Below are 25068 nucleotides of genomic sequence, written 5' to 3'. Positions count from 1 at the left end.
TTTAAGAAGGGATATGAGAAAAGTGATCATTCTATGCCATAGTACTTGTAAAATTTATTTTTAAATTTTGAAAGAATTTTCAGGTCTCAAAGTAATATCATTTTGAGATGTGGAGTGAAAGAACAACAGAAAATGTTTATTGATTGGCCTATAAGCAAACATGAGTGATCTTTCTTTTCTGACACATTTTGCACATTTCTTTTACCTATTTTTTCTATGCATTCTTCTTATTCTGATGTCTTCAGTTTCTTAGCTAGTTCTTCGTATAATTACTCATTTTTATTATTTTATTTATTTTCTTACATTTATCCTTAAAAAACACACTTTCCATTAAGAATCAATAAAAGAGGTATACGATGGAGTATTACTAGGACTCAAAAAGAATGAAATCTTGCCACGTGCAACTACGTGGATAGAACTAGAGGGTATTATGCTAAGCGAAAGTAGTCAGAGAAGGACAAATATCATGACTCCACTCATACGAGGATTTTAAGAGACAAAACAGATGAACATAAGGGAAGGAAAACAAAAATAATATAAAAACAGGGAGGGGGACAAGACAGAAGAGACTCTTAAATATGGAGAGCAGAGGGTTACTGGAGGGGCTGTGGGAGGGGGGATGAGCTAAATGGGTAAGAGGCATTAAGGAATCTACTCCTGAAATCATTGTTGCACTATATGCTAACTAACTTGGATGTAAATTAAAAAAAAAAAAAAAAAAAAAAAGAATCAATAAAGGAGGAAGGGAACACCTGGCTGGTTCAGTCAGTTAAGCATCTGACTCTTGATTTTGACTCGGGACATGATCTCATGGTTCATGGGATTGAGCCACTGTGCTGATAGTGCAGAGCCTGCTTGGGATTCTCTCTCCCTCTCTCTACCCCTGCCCCCCCTCAAAATAAATAAATGAAACAAAATCTCAGTCTCAAATCTACATAGATAATTAATTTAGAAAACCTCTTTAATTTCTGTAATACAGGTTTGCAGTATTAACTAATTTTCATTAATTATATACTTGCTGTTGTGATCTAAGCAGGAACTAAAAATTCCTGAACCTGAGGATGGGGTTCAATAGGTTAAATATTTTATTGATAGTTCTAAAAGTTCAGACTCTTTCTGAGGCAGGGATAGATAGGTCTGAGAAAGGAAGGCTGCATTTGGAATAATCATGTGCAAAAAAGACACACAAGCATCATCTTGTAAATTGTTGCTTATGTTACAGATCAGAAACAGAAGCCCTGAGTTGTTCAATTACTTATCCAAAGTCACAGGACAAATGGAGTTATCCCAGATGCTAGATTTAGGTGCTAAAGCCAACACCTAGGAGGAACACCACTAGTAGTCAAATTTATCCTAGGGAAAAAGAATCCCCCAGGAATATGCCTCAGTAGAAAAATTAATTCTCGAGGCACCTGGGTGGCTCAGTCGGTTAAGCGTCCAACTTCGGCTGAGGTCATGATCTCACGGTTCATGAGTTTGAGCCCCATGTCAGTCTCTATGCAGACAGCTCAGAGCCTGGAGCCTGCTTCAGATTATGTGTCTCCCTCTCTCTCTCTCTCTGCTCCTCCCCCACTCATTCTCTGTCTCTCTCTGTCTCTCAAAAATAAATACATGTTAAAAAAGAAAAATTAATTAAGTTCAACAGAGCCAATTTTCCCATTATTAGAAGCAGTCCCTGTTCCTTCCAATGGACATAGATGTATGTGAAGATCATGTCATGAGACAAGTGAATCTTGCTTTTGCTCAAGCCCATGGTGCTGGCAGGATGGGCAAGTGTCGTGGTCTTCATACTGCCAGGAAGCTCTGTAGCCACTGATGAGATCAGAAGTGGTACAATAAACAGTCCAAGAAAGCCAATTTGGGCAGAGTCCTGAAGGCCAACCATTTTGGAGGCTCTTCCCATGCGAAAGGAATTGTGCTGGAAAAAGTAGGGGTTGAAGCCAAACGGCCAAATTCTGCCATCAGGAAGTGTGTCAGAGTCCAGCTGATCAAGAATGGCAAGAAAATCACCGCCTTTGTACCCAATGATGGTTGTTTGAATTTTATTGAGGAAAACGGTGAGGTTCTGGTTTCTGGATTTGGTTGCAAAGGTCATGCTGTTGGTGACTTTCCTGGAGTTTGCCTTAAGGTCGTCAAAGTAGCCAACGTCTCTCTCTTTTGGCCTTATACAAAGGCAAGAAGGAAAGACCAAGATCTTAAGTTTTGATGATGAAAACATGACAATAAATTTTCATATACAACAACAACAAAAAGACAAGTGAATCTTTTAAAAAAATTTTTTTTAACATTTATTCATTTCTGAGAGACAGAGAGAGTGTGAGTGGGGGAGGGGCAGAGAGGGAGACACAGAATCTAAAGCAGGTTCCAGGCTCTGAGCTGTCAGCACAGAGCCCGACGTGGGGCTGGAACCCACAAACCGTGAGATCATGACCTGAGCCAAAGTTGGATGCTTAACTGACTAAGCCACCCATGTGCCCTAAACCTTTTGTTTTTTTTTAAGATTTTATTTTTAAGTAATGTCTACACCGAAAGTGAGGCTCAAACTCACAACCAGAGATCAAGAAGTCACATGCTCTACCCACTGAGCGAGCCAGGCACCCCAAATGAAACTTTAAGTGCTAAATCACACACAAGTGTGGCTCAATGTTCATACTCAGAAAAGAATTTGGAAAATGAAGCCTGGGAAGAGTATATTCCTGTTTCCCAATTAAGACTTTCCCATATAAATTAAATTATCACACTCTCCTTTCTCTCCTCTTCTCCCTCTTCTTTACTTTTCTCCTTTTTCTCCCTCTCTCCTTTCTGAGCTTGTAGGATTTGTTATTTCAGGGAAATGCATGGATTTTCTTGACTCCACCAAGGTTGATGGGACCGTAGGACTCTATAAGAGATACTGGAATAGTGGAAACATCGAAGAAAATACATGAATGACAATCATCTGTTATCTAGGAATCTGCCTAGTGACTTTCTTTGGTTTATATCACATAGGAAGTATTTACCATTTTTTTCTCACCATCCCAATGACTTACTCTCCCAAACCTCAGACCTCATTTCTCAGTACTTGAAACAGTTTGGGCCAAAAAACTATTTAAACACGTTGAACCAAATCTATGGGTTCTGCTCTTCAATACTTTGCTCTGCCTAGCTCTCAGAGTCCTTAACAAGTTTGAAAGTGTTTCATTTGGAAATCATCACTCCGCAGGGTATCGAGCCTTGGCAAAATTCCCTCACCAATTCATTATCCATCAGCTCTGCCCTTGATTTTAAACTCACTACCTGTGGGGGTCTCTGGCTGACTCAGTCCGAGGAGCCTGCCACTCTTGATCTTCGAGTTGTAGGTTCAAGTCCCACGTTGGGTGTAGAGATTACTTAAAAATAAAATCTTATGGGACGCCTGCATGGCTCAGTCGGTTGTGCCTGCGTGGCTCAGTCGGTTAAGCATCCAACTCTTGATTTTGGCTCAGGTCACGATTTCACGGTTTATGAGACTGAGCCCCGAGTAGGGCTCTGTGCTGCCAGCGTGGAGCGTGCTTGGGACTCTGTCTCCCTCTCTCCCTGGCCCTCACCCACTCACTCGCCTTCTTGCACATGTTGTTGTTCTTTTTTTTCCCTCTCTCTCTCTCTCCCTTTCAAAAATAAATAAGCATTTTTAATTAAAAAAATAAAATCTTAAAAAATTTGAAAAAACTGAATTCACTAAGGTATCCTGGAGTTATATGGACCCCAGAGTGAACAATTACTGCTCTATTATAGATGGCTTCTCATATATGTAGGATTTTTAAATTAAAAACAAAAATAGAATTCAGGATTAGAACTGGACAGTGTAGCATCACACTTTCACTTTTATTTAATGTATTTGGCATATCTAAAATATTAAGATTTTTAAGAGCTATTTTCAGCCCTGTTACTGCTCCAGTCAAAGGCAGTGAAATGTGAGTAGAGATGCAATTGCATTAAATGAAGCTAACAGGGTTTGCAAAGCATATACAAGCGAGGGCTTCGCTGGGTTGACTAAGGTTAAGCAATGCAGCTTTAGAGCTCAATGTAGGTGGAAGGGGATCAGAAAAGTACTTCAGAAATACAGTGTTAAGACTGACTCAGGAAAACTTGAACTACTTTTGCATGACAGGATTCGGAGTATCAGTCAAAGGCTATTCTTCCTAGCACAAACTTACAATGGAACTATTTTACCCGGTGATGCTGGAGGAAATAGGACAGAGAGTTGTGAAAGCACCTGAAGTATACAAACAAAGGAAGAGAGGCATAATAGTGCAAATTATTTTACATCTTACAATAATTCTTGTTTTAAATGGCTTACACTGCCAGCTATGAAAACTTGTGGATTTTACTTCTATATCAATACTCATTTTGGATGTCAACCTTTTTTTTTTTTTTTTAATAGTTTTATCACATCACTGCCTCATTTGTGAATCTATCAAGATTTCCTGTTTACTGGTTACTATATCTCTTAGCTTAGCATTCTGGGCTCATTGTCAACTCCTCAACCTCATCTTTTGTTATTTCCTAACATGACCTTCTTCTTGAGCCAAGTTAATTGGCAGATAGCACCCAGCACATGACTTGCTAGTTCCTCTCTGTGGGCCCTTGGAAAAGCCATTCTTTAAATGTGGAATGGCTTTGCCACTCTCTGCCAATCTATATCCATCACTTCCTCTCAGTGCTGATCCAAAACTTAATTTTCTCCAAGGAGTCTTGGAGACTGATCACTTCTTTACTGCATATTCCCCAATCATCTAAACTCTGAGGTGCTTCTTACTGTGGTCCTTGTTAATTTCCTTAAATTACTTCATGTGACTGCTGTCTCTACAGAACTGGGACTGATTCTTTCTTTGTTATTTGAATTGAACTTAGCACCTGGTAGCACTAACTGATTCCAATGCTATTGCCACTACTTGTCATAAATATCAGAGTTAATTGTTCAATATTTATAAGCCAGGGAAAAGGAAATACAAAGAAAGATTGTAAAGCATAAAAGTAACAAGCACATGGGATAAACATACATGAAAGTGTGCACATAAACCAAGTGGAAAAAAAAAGCAATAGACTCTAATGCTTTATAGATAAAGGTAAACATAAATATATTTTAAAAATAAATAAATAAAGTCACCTGGCTGGTTCAGTCAATAGAGCATGAAACTCGGGGCCCCTGGGTGGCTCTGTTGGTTAAGTGTCCGACTGGGTCTCAGGTCATGATCTTAACAGTTTGTCAGTTCCAACCCTGCGTCGGGCTCTGTGCTGACAGCTCGGGGCCTGCTTTGGATTTGGTGTCTCCCTTTTCTCTCTGCTGTCCCCTGCTCATGCTCTGTCTCTGTCTCTGTCTCTCTCTCTCAAAAACTAAATAATAAACATTAAAAAAATTTAAAAGATAGAGTATGTAACTCTTGATCTCAGGGTCTTGAGTTCAACCACCCACGTTGGGCGTACAGCCTACTTAAATATAAATCAATAAATGAACAAATAAACAAAGTAAAATAAAATAAAAATTGTATCACAAAACAGTATATATACTGATTTCGACCCTGTAAAATATTAGGTACATTTATTTCATACATGGTAATTGGTGTTAGAGATTAACTGTTCTATAAATTTGAGTCTAACAAAAAACAAAAAGTAAGAGATAGTGATGGAAGTTAAATAGTTCTGCTTCTTCAGTTTAAGGGAATACACCCCCATCCCTCCTTTCCTGTTGTCCACAAGTCCACAAGAACTGACGAAGGACATATCCTGTGCAGGGCATTGGCAGTTGTGATCTACCTAAAGGTGACTGATGCTCACTAATGTTGGAGAATCTCTGCACTAGGGCACGAGATCTTGTGGTTCGGTGGTTCTCAAACTTTAGGATTGCATCAGCATCACCTGGAGGGCTTGTTAAACTCTCTACCTCCAGAGTTTCCGATCCAGTAGGTCTGGGATAGGTCTGAGAATTTGCATCTCCAACGAGTCCCCTGATGATGCTGATGCTGCTGGTTCAGATGGCTCTCTGAGGACCACTGTCTTCATGATTATCTGACACTAATCAGATTACCTTGTACAGCTAATTTTTGCATATCATACGGCTTCTTCTACTTGCTTAAGCCCATATCATATTCCCTTGTAAACTAACCTATGGTCTGCGTCCATCCAACATAGCCCCTCTCTCTTTCTACTTAATTTTCCTTCCCCAAGGCTTCTATGAAAAAAACACCACCACCCTCTAACTTACCTATGGCAAGAAAGAGAAAGCTATGATTAAGTTTTAATCATATAAATCATATAATCATATAAATCAGAGCAAGTTTTTGATGACTCTGCTTTAGTCGACACCCAAAGCTGATGTTTAATCCCAGAGGCATGAGACCCTGTGCAGCCCTGAAGAAGTGTTTGGTTTCACCACACTTCTGCCCCCAACCTGCATATCATTGAAAGGTAACCTCTTCTGATTATATACTTAACTTTGAAATGGTTTCAAAAGGTGGGAGGGGACTTAAGACCTTCCTTATGTTCTGCTCTCACAGGGTTATTGAAAATTGATTTCACAAAGACACCCAAACCGAAGCAGAGGCTGCAGCTACTGTTTGAGACTATGCATACCCTCAGAAGTGAGAATGCTGTCAGCACATGACAAATGTTCTTGCAGCAGCTGGGAAGGCATACCAAGCTTCCAATGTGATACGGTATATTTTTGCCCAGAGTCACGTAGTCCCTGCCTTTAAATATCCAGGTTGCACTTTGAAAGGATGAGCCAAATACCAATTATTTAAAATTCCTGATTATTATATGCAAAATAGAGAGTTGTTAACCTTAGTTTCTTTAACTTTCCTATCTCAAAGTTGAAACCAGGAACAACGTAATGTGTTCCTTGTTGATAGGCTCTTATTTTGGCAGTCTTTATTTTTTACAGTACAATGTGGTTATATTTAGTTAGTCATTCCCTTCTAAGCCCTTGAAATTTTTTGCTTGTTTAGTTGGTTTTAGTACCCTTAGAGGAAGAGGAGAGATCTATTAACATATATGAGAAGTGACCACAAAAGGGTTTTAATACAGCAGTGGAGTTTCTGAGATTAGGGTTGGGTTTTCCTCTATTGACAGGATTAATGCAGTCTTGTTTCTGGCCCACTGAAGAGGGTTGGCCTTCTGCAAAGTGATCAAGTAGACAGGTTAATCTTCAGGGTCCGAGACTGTCCCATTCTTGGGATGTCTGGATGGCTCAGCTGGTTGAGCATCCAACTCTTGATTTTGGCATGAACTCTCATGGTTCACAAAATCAAGCCACACGTTGGTCTCCTTGTTGAGTGTGGAGACTGCTTGGGACTCCCTCTCTGTGTCTCTTTCTCTTTCTCTTCCTCTGGCCCTCTCCCCTACTACGTGCTCTCTCTCTAAAATTAAAAAACAAAACAAAACGAAAACCTGTTCCATTCTCTGTCCTTCACCTTCTTGGGTGGTGTCCATCTGATTTCATGCCTCCTTTCATGATTGTACTTTTATTAAAATATTTTCTTAGATTTTTCATTACAAATAGCAATGTATATGATTCATGTATTAATTCAGCAAATATTTATTATACAGCTTTTTGGGGCTAAGCATCAGCAACAAAATAATATATCTGGCTTGGCTGAGCTTATATTCCAGTGAAGGGAAATAGCTATATATGTATATGTATATGTATATGTATGTGTATGTGTATATGTATACACATACACATATATAAAACATTTATATTTATTTATATATAAATGTACACACACATGCACACACTATGTTAGATTATGATACACACTATGTAGAAAAATAAAGCCAGGAAAGGAGATAGGGAGTTCAAATGGGTGGTGTGTATGCAGATACTGCAATTTTAAATAGGACACTCAGGGGTTGGTCTTACTGAGAAGATGACATTTAAGTCAGGACCTAAAAGATGTGAGATAGAGAGCAATCCACCTTTCAAGCCGAGGAAGAGCAAATGCAAGGGCCCTATGGTGGGAATGTGCCTCAGATATTGAGGTAACAACAAGAAGCCTGGCCTGGATGGTGTGGAATGAATACGGGAGAGAGAGGCAGGAGATGAGGCCAAGCGTGGACGTCAGATGATATAGAGCCTTGGGGATCGCTGCAAAAAAAAAAAAAAAATTATTTTGATTCTGAGGGAGATGAGAAGCCACTGGAAGGTTTGGAGCAGAATAATATGGTCTAAAACATCTTAAAGTACTATCCTTTCCGGGACTACAACACTGTAGAGGTAAAGTAATGACAATATGTAATATTATGTGTATTATAATGATGATAGAAATAGCCAACATATATTGAACGATTAATAAGCACAGGCACTATGATAAGCATTTTAAAGGAGATTCTAAAATAGAATTTTAGCGATAGATATTTTTAGGCAGGAAGTGTCTTCTTTATGAAAACACCTCATTTTCTCTCATTCTCTGTCTACAGACAAGATCAGTCATCCAGTGCCCTGAATTTTGCTGGTGATGTAGAAACTAAACTACTCTTTCAGTCAGAAGAGGTAAAATAGGAAATAAAGAGAAAAGTTTCAGATTACATTTTTCCAGAAACACTATTCTTACTGGAAACCCATCATTAAGGGAAACCCATCATTCCTAACTCATCAAAAAAACAAAACAAAACAAAAAAGTGCTGACCAACTCTTAGCTCTTCATATCCATTCAATGCAAATTCATGGCTCTGTCCTTTTTAATCTTAATTTCTTTCTAGGATAGTGCAGGGCAATTATTTCTCTTTTCTTCCTAAATTCTTTAAATTCTCTGCTTGAATCAGATTTATATTGAGAATCTCTGAAGCTGATGGCTAATGCAAAGTCCTATGTAACTTTGTGTCGATTCAGTAGGGCAAGCTCTATGGCAACATGGTGGAAAATTCCTGGGTCTGTGTCCTTCCTACTGGCCACTCTTTCAAATTCTCAGTCTCTTTCTTTTCTTTGACATGCACCCAAGTAGATTCTTAACATGGTACATGTATAAGTAAATGGCAGTGTTGAGCACCCTTCTGCAGCACCGGAAGACCAAGGAGCTCTCTCTCAACTTTGCAAAACTTCTCAGATGCCTATGCTGGCAGAGAATTAAACTCATGTTTATGTGGTGTGCTCATCTATTTAATTCAATTGCAACAAATACACGAGACACCATTCTAGCTGTGATAAGGAATAAAGGTTTAAGAAACTATTTGCCTGGCCTTGTATTTGTCTTTTTGAATATGTTATTTCATATAAAACTTAAATTTTTAGTTAGGTATTATTAGCTACATTTCATCTAAGGAAATTGAAGCTTGGAGAATTAAGATCCTTGATGAAGTTCTTATAACTTATAAGTGGCAAAGTCAGGAGTAAGATTTCAAATTCAGCTGACATTGAAGCTCATGTTTTGTCAACACAGGTGGTAACATTTTATAAAATAGAATGTAAATATCAAGCATACAGCCCATATATGTATCCATTATTCTATGGAACATTTTACATAATTAACCTATTTGAATTGTGTATTCCTGTGGCAAGAGATTTCTTCTTTGATCTTTTATTGAGATACCAATGTTGTCAAAACACAAGGAAGTCCCCTAAGGCAATGCCAATCACTAGAAACTACGAAATCACTCAGTACCAGCTGGAGTGTCATGGGCGTGTGCATTGTAGGGTTAGCACAGGAGACTGGGAGTTTAGGCTCCTCATGTCTTATGTGTGTCTCCTCAAGGGCAGGAGGGAGGAGGGAAGTCAAGGGCAGGCACTTGGTGTTCGGCAGGAGGCCAGGTGCAAGATGAGAAGCAACAGCAGCTGAGGATCTGGGGCCTCTGAACCTGTTCTTTTTCTTTGACCTTGACTTATTTGTTTCTATTTTCTTTTACATCCAGTATCAACCTTCTCTCACTTGGTGTTTTCTGTTCCCTGAACTAAATAGGTAGGACTCCCTAAATCCCTTTGAAAAAAACATCACAAGAATATGAAACTTCAGTCCAAGGATACAGCTTTTGTGTGTGTGTGTTTTCCAAGATGAAAAAGTAGTTTTTTCTTCACTGTTAATGGCAAATAACATAGATAAGTGCAGATGAAGTGCAAGGGGCACATACATACACATGCATATACCTAAAAAAAAAAAAAAAAAGATGTAGAGGGGCGCCTGGGTGGCTCAGTCAGTTAAGCGTCTGACTTCAGCTCAGGTCACGATCTCGCGGTCCGTGAGTTCGAGCCCCACGTCGGGCTCTGGGCTGATGGCTCAGAGCCTGGAGCCTGCTTCCGATTCTGTGTCTCCCTCTCTCTCTGCCCCTCCCCCGTTCATGCTCTGTCTCTCTCTGTCTCAAAAATAAATAAACATTAAAAAAATTAAAAAAAAAAGATGTAGAAAGTTATATGCTAAGAGTTAGCACTGTTGTCTGGATTGCAGTGTTTGTAGTTCTTTTTCCTTGTCTGTTTTATAATGTTTTTTTTTTAAGTGATTAGGTATTGCCTTTTTAATAAGGAAGATGAAGATTATAGTTACTATGCATGTATGATGACTTATCGACATATTAAAAGTGAAAACTAACAAATAAATTTGTTAGTGAAAAATAACAAATAAAACTAACAAAGACTATGTAAGGACAAATGTAGAACCAAGATAGAATTAAGAAAACTCAAAATAATGGGCGAATAGTTAAGAAAAATATAGCATGGAGGCTTCTGCAAACATACCTCCGCTTTTTGGGAGAGTCTGTTCAGTGGACATGGGATGCTGAAGAAAGACTAAAGGCTGCTTAACTTGATAGATTAACCTAATTAAACTCTGATGGATGGATTAACAATAGTCAAATATAAATCATATTGATATCCAAGTAAATCCATAGAACATTATTTTCATTAAAAAAGTGTTTTTATGGGGCACCTGGGTGGCTCAGTTGGTTGAGCATCCGACTTCGGCTCAGGCCATGATCTCGCAGTTTGTGAGTTTGAGCCCCACGTGGGGCTCTGGGCTGACAGCTCAGAGCCTGGAGCCTGCTTCAGATTACATGTCTCCCTCTCCCTCTGCCCCTTCCCTGCTCCCACTCTGTCTCTCTCCCTCTCTATAAATAAGTAAACATTAAAAAAAAAGTATTTTTATGAAAACTGCTTAATTGTGTGGGGAAATGTCAAATGAATAAGTCAGGATGAAAAATTGTATTTGTAGTAGGAATACAAATAATTTTTTTAAAGTAATCTAAGCATTAAAAAAAATAATAACTGGAAGGAAATTTACCAATAGTCTATCCATGACAGTGATTGTGTAGTGGGACAATGAATAAGCTGTTTTTCCTAGTTCTTTCTTTCTGTATTTCTAAAAATTTTTAAATAAGTGTATTACTTTTAATAGGAAATAACAGTAAAGCCATAGTAATATAAGTTTTTAAATAACTATCTTTTTCTATATCAATCAAATAATTTGAGAAGGTTGTTCTTGTGGGATTTTTGAGTGAGAATTTAAAAGCTTAGGCCTCCATAAAATTTTATGTTCACCAAATTCAGTTAAATTCTTGTTTTAGTCACATAGATACTGAATAGAGAAATAGAATTAAAATACATTTCATGAGATTAGACTAAATATTCTTTTTTTTTTTTTTAAGTAATCTCTCTCCCCAACATGGGACTAGAACTCAATGACCCCAAGATCAAGAGCCACATGTTCTAATGACTGAGCCAACCAGGCATCCCTTAGATCATAATTTTAGATTATGCTCTAAATTATTAGTAGCATGCTCTACTCTTGATTTCAGGGTTGTAAATTCAAGCTCCACATTAGTTGTAAAGATTACTTAAAAATAAAATCTTAAGAAAGACAGAAAGAAAGAAAGAGAGAAAGAAATTATCATCTATAATATAATCCAAAAAAAGAAACACTCCTTAAATGTTATTTATTTATTTATTTACTTACTTATTCATTCATTCATTCATTCATTCATTCATTCATTCTTAAGTGCTGTTTATAACAAGGAAGAATTGGAAGATGATGCAAGGGGAATAGTTACTGAAATTGGGATGTAGATACTTTGTATTGTACAACCATTGTACATGCTACTTTTTTTTAAACATGCTACTTTTGATTATCATGCAGACAAAAGGTAAAACTGAATATGCCATATAGACAATGGGTTATCCCTGATAATTTCATTATGTAAAAATATGCATGCATCTTACAAATTACTAGGAAAGGAATATACAAAGTATTAATGTTAGCTTTAGGGAAGTGTTATAATGGATGATTTCCCCTTATTTTATATATACAAAAATTAAAACATTTTTATAAATGTAGTTTGCTTTTTAAAGGGCAAAATCATCTACAAAATTGCCACTCAAAAAATAACCACAGAGCAAGAGGGGCTACTTTATGTGAGAACAAGTCTGGGCTAGGCAGAAGCAACAAGAGGATAGTACCTATCTGACAGGATTATTTAAGTATTAGTAATGGAGTGCTTAGTATAGCATCTAACACAACATATGTCCCAATGAATGAGGGCCATTCTTACCAACTCACCCAATTTCTTTCATTTGCTCATTCATCAAACCTTCTTTTAAAAAAAAAGGGGGGGGGTTCAGATACCTGGGTGGCTCAGTCAGTTGAGCGTCCGACTTCGGCTCAGGTCATGATCTCACAGTTTGTGGGTTTGAGCCCCCCCGTCGGACTCTGTGCTGACAGCTCAGAGCCTGGATCCCACTTTGGATTTTGTCTCCTTTCCCTCTGCCCCTCCTCCCACTCATGCTCTGTCTCTCTCTGTCTCAGAAATAAATAAACTTTAAAAAAAAATTAAAAAAATAAAAAGATTTTTTTCTTAAGTAATCTCGAACTCACACCAAAATCAAGAGTCACATGCTCCACCAAATGAGCCAGCCAGATGTCCCACATCAAACCTTCTTTAAGTGACTGGGCATATGGCATGCTGAAGGTAGAGAAGAGTCTTTCTCTTTGGTTAAGGCTAATAGGTATCTATACCTACAAGTTGGGTTGACTGTGTTCAAGAAAGTTCCCTGAGTAGAAACTGGCTATTGAGGAAATTAATGATTTGGTATAGGCACAGCAGACATCACATACGCAGGCCACAGTATTCTGTTGGGCTTAAGAAAATGTTTTAATTTATTTTAAAATCAGAAGGAAATATGACTTTCAGGTTCAAAAAATATTTTATATTTTAACACATAATATATGTTTGCCTTTATACAGCACAGTTATTCACTATAGTTTCAATATTTATAAGGGGACCATGAAGGTAAAAGTGCCAAGGCCATGAAGGTGATAATTTGGTTCTGCCCTCTAGATGTGGTCAGCACTTTGATAAAACACTCAAAACTTTAAACTTAAAAGTACTATAGAAAGGATATTGAAGAACAAAGAGTGACATTGCAATGCATTGGCTATAGCGGTATTATCAGGAAAAGGCCAATATTTTGGGTTGACCCAACAGACCTCAAAGGGGAGAGACATGTATTTGAGGCACACTAGAAAGTTACGCTCTCTGGGGGATACTCCACAATGGTTTAGTTAAATACCAGCTAAGTTCCCTTCCCCATTTGTGCTCAGCAAACAACCTTCTCATGTCTTTTCTTTGTGATTCCTTCATTTTGTTATGTTATAATTAAATGGAATCTGTTATTCCCCATAGGACTATAAAGACCTTGAGGGGAAAAACCATAAGCTGCTCATTATTTAACTGTATTAACTTGCAGATAATAGGCACTTAATGTGTACTTGTTGAATTTATTATTAAACTGATTAACCAGATAGCTCGTCAATAGGAAAAGAGTGATTTGCAAATAAGACACATATATTCAGTCACTAGTGAACTATACACTTTATTTAAAATAAGTGAATTAGGATGCCTGGTTGGCTCAGTCCATGAGGCATGTGACTCTTGATCTTGGGGTTGTGAGTTTGAGCCCCACCTTGGGTGTAGAATAAAATAAAATCTTAAAAAAATATTGTATTTATAGCATGTGAGTTTGGGTAGCTTGAGCCATCCTTGAGTAAGCTACCAAGGTCCCAGATCAAAGAAGTTGAAGAACAGACTTTAACCTCACTACCCTTGCCAGAGTATCTTTAGCCCCAGGAGGTCCCCAGTCTTCTTAATCTCCAGTTAACTTTGTCTCAGAATTGCTCCTGCACACCCCAAGAAACCCCCATGAAGGGTGTGAACACAAAAGTAAATGGCAGGTAAACTATGATACGTAAGTATGCCTAATATTTAAACATTTTAAAGTATTCAAATATGAAAAGTAAAGCAACAATGGAAATCTTTTTTTTTTTAATGTTTATTTATTTTGAAAGATTGAGAGAGAGAGAGAGAGAGAGAGAGCACACACGTGTGAACAGGGGACGTCAGAGAGATAGGGAGGGAGAAAGAGTATCCCAGGCAGTCTCTGAGCTATCAGAGCCCAGCACAGGGCTTGAACTCATGAATGGTGAGATCATGACCTGATCTGAAATCAAGATTCAGAGACTCAACTAACTGAGCCACCCAGGCGCCCCGACAATGGAAAATCTTTTACTTTTTTCTTTACTGAAAAAATTGGCAATTAAAAAAGTTACTACTTGGGTCTCCTGGCTGGCTCACTTAGTAGAGCATGCAACTCTTGATCTCAGGGTTGTAAGTTTGAGCCTCACATTAGGTGTAGAGATTACTTAAAAAACAAAAATAATAGAAACTTTAAAAAATTTACCACTCTGTGCTGACAAGGGTCCAAAGAGAAAAAAGTGATCATATGTTGCTGATAGGTATATACTTGACATTTTCAAGAGAACTACTTAGCAATTTCTTGAAGAACTTTCAAGAAATGTTGGTCCTTTGATCTAAAAACTCCATTTCCAGGATTCTTTTTCCCAAAGAAAATAAGTCAGATATGTGGGAATGGTCAAGAAAATTTTGGTATACTCATAAGATGGAATAAGATGTAGCCATTAAAGACTTTACATGACATGTTTTTGAAAGACTTTTTGAAAGACTTTACATGACATGTCAAAGGAACTATACTGAGTGAAGAAATACTGGATTTAAAACTCTGTATAGAGTATGATCCCAACTATGTGACATTACATGTATTCTAGACAATACATACATTAGATATTAAATAACAGGAAGAAACCTTGTTTAATATGCTCATATTATAGGGGCGCCTGGGTGGCTCAGTCCGGTTAGGTGTCCGACTTCAGCTCAGGTCATGATCTCACGGTTTGTGAGTTCGAGCCCACGTCGGGCTCTATGTGGACAGCTTAGAGCCTGGAGCCTGTTTCAGATTCTGTGTCTCCCTCTTTCTGCTCCTCCCCCACTCATGCTCTGTCTCTCTCTGTCTCAGAAATAAATACACATTAAAAAAAACTTAAAGAAATCCTCATATTATAATAAAATAATATTTCAAGGAAGAATATATGTTTAAATTTCAAGACTTTAATACCTTGATGGGGATTTTAATTTTTTCTTTTTTTTGCTTCTTTCTCTCAAAATATCTTCAATCAATATTAGTTTTTTCAGTTTATTTTACTTATTTTGAGAGAGAGTGAGAGAGAGAGAGAGCACAGAAGGGGCAGAAAGAGAGGCAGAGAGAGAGAATCCCAAGCAGGCTCCTCACTGTTAGCACAGAGCCCAATATGGGGCTGGAACTCACGAATCCTGAAGTCATGACCTGAGTCCAAATCAAGAGTTGGACACTTAACAAACTGAGCCACTCAGCCGCCCCAATATTAGTTTCATGATCAGGGAAAAAAAAAGTTATTGAAAAATATGCTTCTAAAATCTGCTAGGCTAAAAGGTTTTCTTTTCCTTGCTTTCCAGCATCCAGCACATTTATTGGCATTCTGTCAGCTTGCGGAAATACTGGATAAATAAATCTATAAAAGAATGAACAAGTAGATGAATAAATGAAATAAGACAAAGTCCTGTATATTTAAGCCACTTTAACTGCTTTCTTGTCTCCACATTTCACATCCAAACCATTCTCAGATTTTGTCAGTCTTGTCTTTATAAACAACCCAAATCTGACCTTTATTGTCACCTATGATACCATTCTAAACTGCCATACTTGCACAACTGAACATGTGCAATAACGTCTCAGCTGGCCTCCCTACCTTCATGGTTTCTGCCTACGATCTAATCTTAAAAAGCGGTAAGAGTGTGGCTCAGAATGTAGAACTCCTCTGCTCTGAAACCTCCAGTGATTTTCACTGTCAATCAAAATGATCAAAAGTCTTTACAGTGGCCCATGAGGCCCTTTGTACCTGGCCCCGCCCCACTTCCCTCTAACCTCTTCTTCTACCTCTTTTCACTCCATTCTGGCTACATTAGCTTTTTGCTCCTGCCCTAGGTCCTTTGCATCGGCTTTTCTCTCTGCCTGAAATGTTCTTTCCCAAAATAACTGCAAGGCTTTGCTCCATCACTTCATTCAGGTCCCTGTGCAAATGCCAGCAGGACAGAGGGGACTTCCCAGATCCTTCTATTAAAAACAGCACTATTCCCCTCCATTATTCTCCCATCATTTTCTGTGCCTTTACCTTCCTTTTTCTTCTTCACAGCCCCTTTAACCACCTGAAATATATATATTTATTTGCAACATCTATCTCCCCTCCCAATCCCCTGGCTAGAATGTAAGCTCCATTAGGGCAAGGGATTTTCTTGTTTTTTCTCTGCTCTACACAAAATTAATTTTTTGAAAATGACAACACAATTACTAATGATCAAAAGGTTAATGATAGGTTCTCCCCTCTGAATTACCTCAAAGATTTGTAATAAGGGTACCTTAAGTTCATTTCTTCTTTAATTTCAGTTTCGAAAGCTGAAAAGTTCCAAAATGTCCTCATGCTATAAGATAATGTGTTAAACTGAGCTGTACAATGAGAGGTACTAGACATCTGGTATATAAAGAACTATAGTGCACTTTGTGTTCCAAATTAGAAATATTTTGATTGATTGCATTTTAAAAAACATTTTAAGGAGCGCCTGACCGTCTCAGTAGAGCATGTGACTCTTGATCTCAGGGTCATGAGTTCAGGCTCCATTTGGTCTAGAGCTACTTTGAAAAATATGTATATAGATATATTGGTTAACATTAATTTATATTGAAAATTATAAATTTCCTATATAGTTGTCATATAGCTTATGACAGAAGAAATATTGTAGTAGTCATTGCTTGATATTTTCTGAGGTTGTATCTTTATGAATATGACTTCTGGGGACCTGATTTGATTTCAAACTCTTTGCTACAGTCTTTTTTGTTTGTTTGTTTATTTTTCTTTGCTACAGTCTTAACAATTACCTAGAAACACTGGTTCCACAGAGCATGTCCCATATATTTGTTTCAGACAATTCAGGTGGACCGAATATTATGATCCTTATTAATGTACATATTCCAAGATTGTTCAGCTCTTCACTGGCTTTGTGATCTTGATCAATGAACTTAACCTCTTCAAACTTCAGTATTCTTATCTAGAAATGGGGATGGTAATAGCAGGTAACTAGTATTCTTGTAGGAATTAAATCAGATGGTATCTATAAAGTACTTGGCATAGTGTCTGAAACACAGTATGTGCTCAGCAAATACCAGCTATTTTTATTATCACAAAGACATATTTATAAGAGTGAGGAAAACAATCTCTGGGAGGCTCTCCTAAGCAAAGGCACACATGAAAATTTGAAAGAGTAAGTTCAACCTCCCTAGTCATCAAAAAAAAATCAATTAAACAATATATAGTATTTCATGTATCAAAATATATTTTTAAAAAATCAATGCACACTGTTCATAAGTATATGGTGAAAAGGCTACTCTTCTATTCACCACTCATGGGAGTCTAATTTTGTAAATTCTTTCAAATCTGTGTTATGTATCTAAAGCTTCAAAATATATATGTAAAAAAATATATTTTGAAGTGCTAGAAATGCATTTGAAAGCCATAATTAACAAGGTGTAAAAATATTCAACTATAATGGTACTCATGGGGCACCTGGGTGACTCAGTTGGTTAAGCATCCGACTTTGGCTCAGGTCATGATCTCAAAGTTCATGAGTTTGAGCCTCACATCAGGCTCTGTGCTGACAGCTCAGAGCCTGGAGCCTACCTTGGATTCTGTATCTCCCTCTGTCTCCCTGCCCCTCCCCTGCTTGTACTGTCTCTCTCTTAAAAATAAGTAAACATTAGGGGCGCCTGGGTGGCTCAGTCGGTTAAGCGTCCGACTTCAGCTCAGGTCACAATCTCACACTCCGTGAGTTCGAGCCCCCCGTCGGGCTCTGGGCCAATGGCTCAGAGCTTAGAGCCTGCTTCCGATTCTGTGTCTCCCTCTCTCTGCCCCTCCCCCGTTCATGCTCTGTCTCTCTCTGTCTCAAAAATAAATAAACGTTAAAAAAAAAATTAAAAAAAAAGATAAGTAAACATTGAAAAAAAAAAGCACACATAACAGCATAGTTTACATATGTTATAATGAAATAAAAAATTAGAAACAATCTGAATAATCAAAAATAAATAACTGAATAATAATTTACTAATATAATAGAATTCTATGCAGTCGTAAAAAGATGCTGTAAAATCACATTTATTTTTTAATTTTTTTAATTTTTTTTGTAAAATCACATTTAAAAGATATTTATAATATATTATTAAATTAAATAAATTAGATGCAGTTTTTTAAATAATTTTTTAAGTTTAATTATTTATTTATGAGAAAGAGAGAGCACATGTGAACAGGGGAGGGACAGAGAAAGAGGGAGAGAGAGAATCCCAAGCAGGCTTTGTGCTGTCAGTGTGGAGCCTGACTCAGGCCTTGATCCCACAAACTGTGAGATCATGACCTCAGATGAAACCAAGAGTCATACTCTTAACTGATTGAACCACCCAGGTGCCCCCCTCTTTTTTGGAATCTCCACCCACAATGTGGGACTAAAACTCAGGACCCTGAGATCAAGAGTTACATGCTCTACCAGCTGATTCAGCCACGTGCCCTAGATGTTGCACTTTTTAAATCAGTAGAAAAATAGTTGGAAGAATTAATCAAGGTGTTACTAGGTCAGAGCCAGTTGGATTATAAATACTTTTTCTTTTTTCACCTTGTTATCTACATTTAAAATTTTTTCAATGATAATCTTATGGTATTGCACAATTACGAAAGCACACAGAAAGGCATTTATTGAATGAGAGCATAGCAGTTAAAAGCATTGGCTCTGAGTCAGATGGCTTGTCTTGTCATCTAGCTGTTCCATCAACTATATAAACTTTGACAAATTATTTAACTTTTTTGTTTTTTTTTAAATTTATTTTTGAGACAGAGACAGAGTGTGAGCAGGGGAGGGGCAGAGAGAGAGAGGGAGACACAGAATCTGAAACAGGCTCCAGACTCTGAGCTCTCAGCACAGAGCCCGATGCGGGGCTCGAACTCACAAACCGTGAGATCATGACCTGAGTCGAAGTCAGATGCTCAACCAACTGAGCCACCCAGGCGACCCCTATTTAACTTTTTTGAAACTCACTTCTCTCTTACAGGAGTCTTGAGGACTAAATACACCAGTGAGTCAAAGTTTAATATTACTTTGCAATAATAATGGGTAACATTTATTGACTACTTACTGTGTGCCAACACTGTTTTAATCTTTACACATATTAAATCTTTTCATCTGTAAAACAGTCTTCTAAGGATGAGCACTCAGTAAATGATGTAATAAATGTAATAATAATTATTATGGTTATTTTAATTGTTCAGTTTAGGACTATATACATATATAAGTAATGTATGTATGTATGAATGAATGTATGTATTTAAAGTAGGCTCGACGCCCAACGTGGGGCTTAAACTCACCGCCCTGAGATCAAGAGTCGAATGCTCTACTGACTGAGCCAGCCAGGCATCCCAGGATTATCAGCTTGAAAACGTAACTGTTTGTAAAACAAAAAATGTACACCAAGCCATAATTTTCACATACAGAGGCAATGATATATCTTGTCAACCTATTTTCAGGGAGCATCATGGAGGGATTCATCCCAAAGTCATTCCCAGCTCTGAGCATATGATGCCATGATTGAGATATTTGCTAGAAAATTCAGGTATACCTCAAACATAATAAATGTTGACCCAATGGTATTCAGAAATAGATCACAGTATCCTGTAGGCCTATTCTTAGACATTAGCTTTTCACACATTGTGGATAAAATAACTGTGTCATCTTAAAACTATTAAAGCAAAAAGAAGATCACTTCAGTACCACATAGGCTCTCTATCTAACAGATTGCTATTTTATTTTTTAGACTGACTTACTTAATATGTAGTTTAGAAGGAAGCAGAGGTGTAGGAAGGGGACACGTTAGTAGAGAACATAGAAGGAAAAAGACCAAAGTATGCACATTCACTGAATTTGTGGTACTACTATGTGTCCAAAGGCATTGAGTGCTTTATGCAGATTCAGAGCACGGTGATAAAGAGTGTACGCTCCGGGGCCAGACCACCTGGTTCTGACTCTGCCTCTGACACTCTCAGGGTGATCTTGAGCAAATTGCTTAAGCCAGTGCTGTCCTATAGAAGCTTATGAGGCACATATTACTTATGAAACACATAAGTAATTTAAATTTTTTATAGTAGCCAAGTTACAGAAAGTTAAAGAAACAAGTATAATTAATTTTGTTAAAATATTTTATTTAAGCCAATATATACAAAATATCATTTCAACATGCAATTAATGTAAACCAATATATATTTTTTAAAGATTGTGTTTTATTTTTCCACATTTAGACACATTTTTTTTTATTAAAATTTTTTTTTTTAACGTTTATTTATTTTTGAGACAGAGAGAGAGCATGAATGGGGAGGGTCAGAGAGAGAAGGAGACACAGAATCTGAAACAGGCTCCAGGCTCTGAGCTGTCAGCACAGAGCCTGATGCGGGGCTCAAACTCACGGACCACGAGATCATGACCTGAGCCGAAGTCGGACGCTTAACCGACTGAGCCACCCAGGCACCCCTGACACATTTTTTTTGAACATTTATTTATTTTTGAGGGAGAGAGTGCCGGCAGGGAAGGGGCAGAGAGAGAGGGGGACACAGGATCTGAAGCAGTATCTGCACTGATAGCAGTGAGCCCGATGCAGGGCTCGAACTCACAAATTGTGAGATCATGACCTGAGCCGAAGTCAGATCCTCAACAAACTGAGCCACCCAGGCACCCCAATGTAAACCAACATTAATGGAATAGCTTGTATTCATCTGTGTATCTCAGTTCAGATGAGCCACATTTTTTTTTTTTTTTTTAAATAGGCTCCATACCCAACATGGGACTTGAATTCACAACCCTGAGATCAAGAGTCTCATGCTCTCCCAGTTGAGCCAGCCAGGCGCCCCACACAGGCCGTGTTTCAAGTGCTCAATTGCCACATGTGCTGCTGACTACTGTGTTGAACAACCCAAGCTTCAACTTCTGCCTGTCTGTAAAACGTGTGTAAAATCAGTACCTGTCTGAGGAGTGGGAGTGAGGGCAGGCAAACTAGGGGAAGAGAGTCAAAAGCTACAAACTTCAGTGGTGCTTGGCTGGCTCGGTTGATGGAGAATGTGACTCTTGATCTTGGGGTTGTAAGTCTGAGCTCCCGACTGGGTGTAGAGATTACTTAAAAGTAAAAACCTACAAACTTCTGGTTAAAAAATAAATAAGTCAGGGGCGCCTGGGTGGCTCAGTCAGTTAAGCCTCAGTCTCTTGATTTCAGATCAGGTCATGATCTCACGGTTCTGTGAATTTAGGCCCTGCATCGGGTTCTGCCCATGAGCCTGCTTGGCATTTTCTCTCTCCCTCTCTCTCTCTTCCCCTCCCCTATTCAAGCTCTCTCTGTCTCTCTCAAAATAAGCAAATGAACTAAAAAAAAAAAAAAGTCGTGAGGATGTAATGCACAGCAAGGCAACTAGAGTTAACAATACTGTATTAATATATTAGAAAATTGCTAAGAAAATAAATCTTAAAAAGTTTTCATCTATTAACTAGGCATTGTGGTGATCATTTTGCAATATATATAAATATTGAATTATTATGTTGTATGCCTGAAACTAATACAATGTTATTTGTCGGTTTTACCTCAATAAAAAAAAAAAAATAAAGATAGCATAAAAGAAAAAAGAAAACAACAGCACGTGTCCCATGAGATTAAATGAGTTAATGGATAGAAAGTGCTTACCACAAACTCAGAATTAAACAAGACAAAACAAAACAAAAAACAGAGAACAAAAAACAAAACAAAAAAACCACCTTTACACCTTCTTCAAAAAGGGCCTGGTATTCTTTAGGGGAAGGCCTGAGGCTTGTTGACAAATAAAGGAGGGGAGATCTCAGGAAAGCAGGCTGAGCATGGCTGTAACCATGTTAGCAAAGGTTACAAGGTTGCTTGAAAGAGGCACTGATAGCATAAATGTAAAAGGGATTACAAGATTTGCCTAGTAAAACATTAATGATCTACCATTTTGTTGAGGCTTCAGCTCTCTTTCTCTAATTACTGATATATATGCCTATCTTATTTTGGAGGAGTTCATTCCTACAAGATAAAATGCCCAATAAGAATTGCTCTTAAACTATTATCTTTTAAAAAATTTTTTATTTTACTGTGGTAAGTCCACTTAACATAACAGCTACTCTCTTACAAATAATACATTATTGTTGACTATTTAAATTATTATCTTAATCTATTCACAACACAAAAAGAAAAGTTTTTTGTTTTTGTTTTTTTTAGTAAGTTCCACACACAGCGTGGAGTCCAAAGTGGGGCTTGAACTCATGACCCTGAGATCAAGACCTGAGCTGAGATCAAGAGTTGGATACTTAACTGAAGCTATCCAGGCCCCCCAAGAAGAGTGTTTTTACCTCCATTTTTCAGGTTAGGGATTTTATAGATCACATGAAGGTAAAATAGCTGTTACTCAAAGATCACCCAGGGGTGAACAAGGATTTGGACCTGGGTTATCTGTTTCCAAAGCTCATGCTCTTTTCATTTCACCATATAGTGAGGAATTTCATAGATTGGGCCAGATGTTTAAATCAAATCAATTTTGTAATTTGTCTTTTCACAATACCATATCTTTTATTTATTTACTTATGAATTAATTATTTTTTAAAGTAGGCTCCAGCCCAACGTGGGGCTTGAACTCATGACCCTGAGATCAAGAGTCACATGCTCCACTGACTGGAGGCCAGCCAGGGGCCTCCACAATGCCATATCTTATTACTATTTTCTAAACAGGTATATGTTCAAATATTAATTTCTGTTTTGGTAGATTTTAGTTTTTAAAATGGTACTAAATTTGGTACATTAATACCACTGCTATACAGAACCCAAAGAATCTTGAAGTAAGCAAAATATTCTGAGTATGCAAAAATAATTGTCCTAAAGTGCATTGCTCTAGACTTCATGACTATTCTCTTTTTTTAAGTGTATTTATTTCTTTTGAGAGAGACAGAGACAGCGTGCAAGGGGCGGGGGAGGGGAGGGAGAGAGAGAGGGACAGAGACCTGAAGCAGGGTCTGTGCTGGCAGGGAGCGTGACACAGTGCTGGAACTCAGGAACCACCAGATCATGACCTGAGCTGAAGTCAGAGCTTAACCGATCGAGTCACCCAGCCACCCTCATGACTATTCTTACAAAGAGTCTTCAGGACCTCATTCTGTATCCATTTGTTTGTATTTTGCATATAGTTACAGCAACTTTTATGATGTGTCTTCTAAACTTAGATCAGATTGGTGTTAGAGGAAGAACATCTGTCTCGAGTGGCATATTGACAACAGTAGTAAGCAAAAAATCATTTCATATCAGCAAGGAAGGAAAATGAAAATATAGAAAAAACTTAAATACTTCAAAGAAAAGCAATAAGGAGTCATTTAGTAAGGTCAAACAGTAGTAGTATTTCTTCAGAAAGCAGGGAGTTTCCACACCCGAAAAACAAATAACCCAGTGAAGAAATGGGCAGAAAACATGAATAGACACTTCTCTAAAGAAGACATCCAGATGGCCAACAGGCACATGAAAAGATGCTCAACGTCGCTCCTCATCAGGGAAATACAAATCAAAACCACACTCAGATATCACCTCACGCCAGTCAGAGTGGCCAAAATGAACAAATCAGGAGACTATAGATGCTGGTGAGGATGTGGAGAAACGGGAACCCTCTTGCACTGTTGTGGGAATGCAAACTGGTGCAGCCATTCTGGAAAACAAACAGTGTGGAGGTTCCTCAAAAAATTAAAAATAGGTCTACTCTATGACCCAGCAATAGCACTGCTAGGAATTTACTCAGGGGATACAGGAGTACTGATGCATAGGGGCATTTGTACCCCAATGTTTATAGCAGCACTCTCAACAATAACCAAATTATGGAAAGAGCCTAAATGTCCATCAACTGATGAATGGATAAAGAAATTGTGGTTTATATACACAATGGAGTACTACGTGGCAATGAGAAAGAACAAAATATGGCCCTTTGTAGCAACGTGGATGGAACTGGAGAGTGTGATGCTAAGTGAAATAAGCCATACAGAGAAAGACAGATACAATATGGTTTCACTCTTATATGGATCCTGAGAAACTTAACAGAAACCCATGGGGGAGGGGAAGGAAAAAAAAAAAGAGGTTAGAGTGGGAGAGAGCCAAAGCATAAGAGACTCTTAAAAAACTGAGAACAAACTGAGGGTTGATGCGGGGTGGGAGGGAGGGGAGGGTAGGTGATGGGTATTGAGGAGGGCACCTTTTGGGATGAGCACTGGGTGTTGTATGGATACCAATTTGACAATAAATTTCATATATTGAAGAAAAAAAAAAAAGAAAGCAGGGAGTTTACAGCACATCCTAGAAATTTTTCTACATAAAATGATTAATACAAAAATATTTTTGGTGCTTATAAAGAACACTGTCAGCTATCCTTTAAAATCTCCAACCCTCTGTCTGTCTGTCCATTCATCCTTATGGATGAATCCACTATGCAGGGAATTTACATTCAAGGAGGGAGAAGAGACACATAAATCATCAAAGCACAGTGACAATACAGTAGAATTCCTGGCACATAGTAGGCACGCAAATAATTGCTGAATGAATGAATGCGTAGCATAAGTAAAATGAGAGCA

At 38.0% G+C, this 25068-nt stretch overlaps 1 pseudogene; it reads left to right on the top strand.

Annotated features, from left to right (window-relative positions):
* Positions 1 to 1765: 1765 nt before the first annotated feature.
* LOC102955882 lies at positions 1766 to 2214 on the top strand (annotated as a pseudogene).
* Positions 2215 to 25068: the final 22854 nt, after the last annotated feature.

The sequence above is a fragment of the Panthera tigris genome, chromosome B1 (assembly GCF_018350195.1).
Source record: "Panthera tigris isolate Pti1 chromosome B1, P.tigris_Pti1_mat1.1, whole genome shotgun sequence".
Lineage (NCBI taxonomy): Eukaryota > Metazoa > Chordata > Mammalia > Carnivora > Felidae > Panthera > Panthera tigris.
The sequence above is the reverse complement of the archived record's forward strand: the minus strand, read 5'-3'. Positions and strand labels throughout refer to the sequence as shown.